This window comes from Moschus berezovskii, chromosome 18 (assembly GCF_049115385.1).
Source record: "Moschus berezovskii isolate FMDL1 chromosome 18, NW_MosBer_1.0, whole genome shotgun sequence".
Lineage (NCBI taxonomy): Eukaryota > Metazoa > Chordata > Mammalia > Artiodactyla > Moschidae > Moschus > Moschus berezovskii.
In genome coordinates this window covers 26,491,260-26,496,488 of record NC_142477.1, presented here as the reverse complement: position 1 = coordinate 26,496,488, position 5,229 = coordinate 26,491,260, and the positions used below count along the sequence as shown (strand labels likewise).

Genomic DNA, 5,229 nt, shown 5'->3' with positions numbered 1-5,229 from the left:
AGAAAATCAATATGAAAATATTGGCCTTAAAGGACACATTAGACTAGACTAGATATACTCTGTGTGTGTGTAACCATTCCAAATAAAAGGAGCAGAATACAGTTTTTAAGTATATGGAACATTATCCATAGAAGAACACATGCAAGAACACAAAACAAATGCCCATAAATTTGAGAACATTGAAATTAAGCATATTTTTAGACAACAATGATATTATAGTAGAATTCAGCTACAAGAGAAAATAAAAAATAAAAACAAGTAAATAAAGGAAAATTGGGATGGAAGAAGTAAAATTATCACTATTTGTAGATGGTGATGCTGTTTATAGAAAGTTCTAGAGAAATCACTGAAATCACATTAGAATTTATGAATGAATTCAGTAAAGTCAAAGGGTACGTTTCTATGTACTAACAACAAACTATCAGAAAGATAAATTAAGAAAGCAATCTCTTTTAAAATTGTACTGAAAATTTTAAAAATACCTAAGAATAAATCTAAACACAGAGGTAAAAGACCTGTATTCAGAAAACTATAAGACTTGGTAAATGAAATTGAAGATGACACAAACAAATGGACAGATATACTGTGTTCATGGGTTGGAAGAATTAACGTTATTAAAATGGCCAGTTAAAATTATGAATAGTTCTTCGCCTTCTCCTCCAGGGCACAGGGTGTGCTGAGGCAGACAACCCCCCGCCCCAGATATAAATGGTTAGAATTTAATCGTATGAACACCTGATGATGGAGCCCTGCGTTGGCTGAACAGTGTTTTCTCCCCGACTTTGGTGGCCCGCCCTGGAGTGCTCCCCTCGGCTGCCAGCATGCCCACCTAGCTGGAGATTGCCATGGACATTATGATTAGAACCTTCCACCGCTACTCCTGCAGGGAAGGAGACAGGTTCAAGCTCAACAAGAGGGAGCTGAAGATGCTCCTGCAGCGAGAGCTCACGGAATTCCTCTCGTGCCAGAAGGATCCCGAGTTGGTTGATAAGATAATGCAGGACTTGGATGCCAACAAGGATAACGAAGAGGATTTTAATGAATTCGTGGTCATGGCGGCAGCTCTGACGGTTGCTTGTAATGGTTACTTTGTAGAACAACTGAAGAAGAAAGGAAAGGAAAGACAAGTAGTAAGCTAATCTAAAGGCAGAAATATATCCGCAGTTACTTACTGTTTGTCTATTCCTTCCAGGGCCATCATCACAGTAATGCCATTTATGGTTATAATATGCATGTATGATAATCAGTTGCTAGGATTATTAGGTGAGGGATACGTTAATAAATTGAGTTTGAATAAATATTCCAAATCTTGTATGCCCAACTTGGAATTTTCCTATGTGTATGGAGTTTTCCTATTTTTATTGAAGTGTAGTTGGCTTTCAATGTTGTGTTCATTTGAGGTCTATATCAAAGTGATTCAGCTATATATATGTGTGTGTGTACATATATATTCAGGTATATATACATACTTATGTATCTTTTTCAATTTTTTTTCCAATAAAGGTTTTAAAGATATTGAATATAGTTCCCGGTGCTATACAGCAGGTCCTTTTTATTTACCTATTTTTTATATAGTAGTATGTATCTATTAATTGCAGTTAAAAATGTTATATGCTTTTTTGGTCTGTTAAAGAGAGGGCATCACAAAAATTAGCTCTTTCAAATGAGACTAGAACTTAGCAGATTTCTCACAGATGTTCATCACCCTTCAATTGTACTTTGAATTTATCCTATTAAAGAAATAAAGTGGTTCTTGCAAAAAAAAAATAAATAAAAAAATAAAATTATGAATAAACAAATCAAATTAATAATGTTCTCACTGAGAAAATAAGGGGTAAAATCTTTATCAAGAAATATAAAGAATATATAGGAAAAAAGTCTTCCTGAAATCAATTAAAAAATTAAGTATATGGATACTAAATTTTTAGATTTTTTTTAAAGTATCTTATCCAGATTTCAATCATTGTAGATTTGATCTCTAAATTCCAAGCAATTTCAATAAAATTGTTAATAAAAATTATTGCCATTGTTTATTTAAATAAATAAAGTTTTCAAGAAGTAAACAAAGAACAAGAATGCTGTTATAAATAATTTCAAAATTTATTATAATAGTTAATGTTAATGAAAGATATCAATAATAGGAGCATTGGGTCAGGATATATGAGGTTTAAGATAACTACAAACATAAAATAATTTCCAAAGAAGTATATTTGAAAATGTATTAGCATTCTTCAGTAATCTAAATGAACAAGTGCTAAAATAGAAATGCTCTTGTGAAAAAAAAAAAAAATAAATTCTAGAATACAGGGTAAATGCTTGCATAATAAATGTGCCAGCTAAAGAAACAGAATATGTTGTAACCGTGTTGAGCAATTAATCATTTTGAATTAATTGGAGAAATAGTCTAATAATCTCACTCTGTTAACGTATCAAATTAACTTGAAAGTAATTAAAATCTAATATACAAATGAGGCCATATAAATAATCAATTGTATCTAAATTCTTATTAGGTTTTGGAATGTTGAAGAATTTTCTAAGGAGAAAATTTATTGATGGAGACAAAAAAAGATGCAACATTCTCTAAAGCATTTTGTCACTTTATGTGAAAGTTTTAATAATTTTATTTGTCCAAAATTATTCTAATTTTGCAATTTATCCTAATTTCATACTGGTGAAATAACTAAGCAGTTTAGAACAGTAAGATAAGCAGCTGCTCTTCCCGCCGCCACCGGAGGATCATCTACCCTTTGGTATAGACCAAAAAGCAAGTAAAAATTGGACAGAAGAAGAATGGCATTGAAATAGGTTTCCAGCAGCAAGTGCTTTGGCAGACTGCACAAAGTTTTTGAACATGACAGTGTTGAACTGAAGTGCAAAATGAAATTTGTTATCTATTTACCACCAAAGGCAGAAACTAGAAAATTCCCTGTGCTATATTGGCTGTCTGGTTTAACTTGCACAGAACAAAATTTTATATCAAAATCTGATTATCATCAAGCTACTTCAGAACATGGCCTTGTTGTTTTTGCTCCAGATACCAGCCCTTGTGTCTGTAATATAAAAGGAGAGGACAGCAGGGACTTTGGCACTGGTGCTGGGTTATGTCAATGCTACTGAAGATCTTTGGAAAACTAACTATAGAATGTACTCTTCCGTAACGAAGGAGCTTCCTCAACTCGTAAATGACAGTTTCCCAGTGGACCCCCAAAGGATGTCTGTTTTTGGTCACCCTATGGGAGGCCATAGAGCTCTGATTTGTGCTTTGAAGAATCCTAGAAAATACAAATCTGTGTCAGCATTTGCTCTACTTTGCAACCCAGTGCTCTGTTGTTGGGGCAAAAAAGCCTTTACTGGATATTTGGGAACAGATCAAAGTAAATGGGAGGCTTAATGATGCTACCTATCTTGTGAAGTCCTATCCAGGTTCTCAGCTGGATATACTAATTGATCAAGGGAAAGATGGCGAGTTCCTTTCAGATGGACAGTTACTTCCTGATAACGTCATAGCTGCCTGTACAGAAAAGAAAATCCCTGTTGTTTTCAGATTACAAGAGGGTTATGATCATAGCTACTACTTTATTGCAACCTTTATTGCTGATCACATCAGACATCATGAAAAATACCTGAATGCATGAAAAATTTCTGATAAGACAATCTCTTCAGGATTATAAAATTGTAATAAACAGAGTTGCGAGGAAATAAAATTTTAAAACTTTGTATTTCATACTGCTAAAAATGCTTCATTCTGTAGTTGAAACATCCTCTGAATAAATATATCAAACTTGAAAAAAAAATAGTGAGATAGACAAGTAACTCATGAAACAGCAGACTACTATGCTACCATCAAATTAATAGTCTAAAAATGCATTTTGTAGCAAAGCACATATACAAAATTGATGTACATATACATATATATGTAATAAATGGCTTCCCTGTGGCTCAGTGGTAAAGAATCTGCCTGCAATGCAGGAGTTGCAGGATACAAAGTTCGATCCCTGGGCTGGCAATATTCCCTGGAGGAGGGCATGGCAACACACTCCAGTATTCTTGCCTGGAGAATTCCAGGGACCGAGGAGACTGGTGGGTTACAGCCCATAGGATTGCAGAATCGAGCATGACTGAAGCAACTGAGCACACTTGCATGTACTACATAACATCAACAAATTCATTCTGATTGATAAATTATATAATGTAAAGCTTGTTCTTTATTTTGTATTGGAGAAGGAAATGGCAACCCACTCCTGTATTCTTGCCTGGAGAATCCGATGGATGGAGGAGCGTGGTAGGCTACAGTCCATGGGGTTGCAGAGTTGGACATGACTGAACGACTTCACTTTCTTTCTTTATTTTGTATGACATCCTCTTAGGTAAAAAACGTGTCATTTTGTATAATTTATATGCATATAAGGGCTACCCTTATGGCTCAGATGGTAAAGAATTCTCCTGCAATGCAGGGATCTAGGTCCAATCCCAGGGTTGGGAAGATCCCCAGGAGGAGGGCATGGCAACCCACTCCAGAATTCTGGTCTGAAGAACTTCATGGACAGAGGACACTGGCAGGCTACAGTCAGTGGGGTTGCAAAGAGTCAGACACGACTGAGCAACTAAGCAGAGCACACCATATGCATATGGATGCATATGTATGCATAGAAATTCATATAAATATTATGTATATATATTAATATTTATATATATTAACATAAAAGTTCTCCTCTTTACTTTCTGAGTGTCCATCAGATTCACTTTTAGAATTTCTTTGTTACAACTTTGGCTTTTTCTAGCATATACTTCAAAACTTTTCCAGCCTATACCCAATACTCAGGTCCACAACTACTTCCACATTTTGGGGTATGTATTTGTTATAGTAGGGCTTCCCTGCTAGTTCAGTTAGTACAGAATCATCCTGCAATGCAGGTGACCCTGGTTCGATTCCTGGGTCGGGAAATAGTAATACCTGACTCTTGATCACAAAATTTGTATGGTTGTAGTTCTCCGGAGAAATAGACCTACAAGTCTGTGTGTGTGTTAATTGCTCAGTTGTGTCCAACTCTTTGTGGCCCCATGGACCATAGCTCGCCAGGTTCCTCCTCTGTCCATGGAACTCCCTAGGCAAGAATACTGGGGTGGGTTGCCATTCCCTTCTTCACTACAAGTCTCTACATATATCCCTTTCTGACTATACAGTTTTATCTTTCCTATCTGTCTGTGTATCTACAAGTTAGGGAGAAT

General features: G+C 35.5%; 2 pseudogenes; both read left to right on the top strand.

Annotated features, from left to right (window-relative positions):
• Positions 1 to 821: 821 nt before the first annotated feature.
• Positions 822 to 1,262, top strand: LOC129553070 (protein S100-Z-like; annotated as a pseudogene).
• A 1,528-nt stretch (positions 1,263 to 2,790) lies between these two features.
• On the top strand, positions 2,791 to 3,686 carry LOC129553071 (S-formylglutathione hydrolase pseudogene; annotated as a pseudogene).
• The last annotated feature ends 1,543 nt before the right edge of the window (positions 3,687 to 5,229 follow it).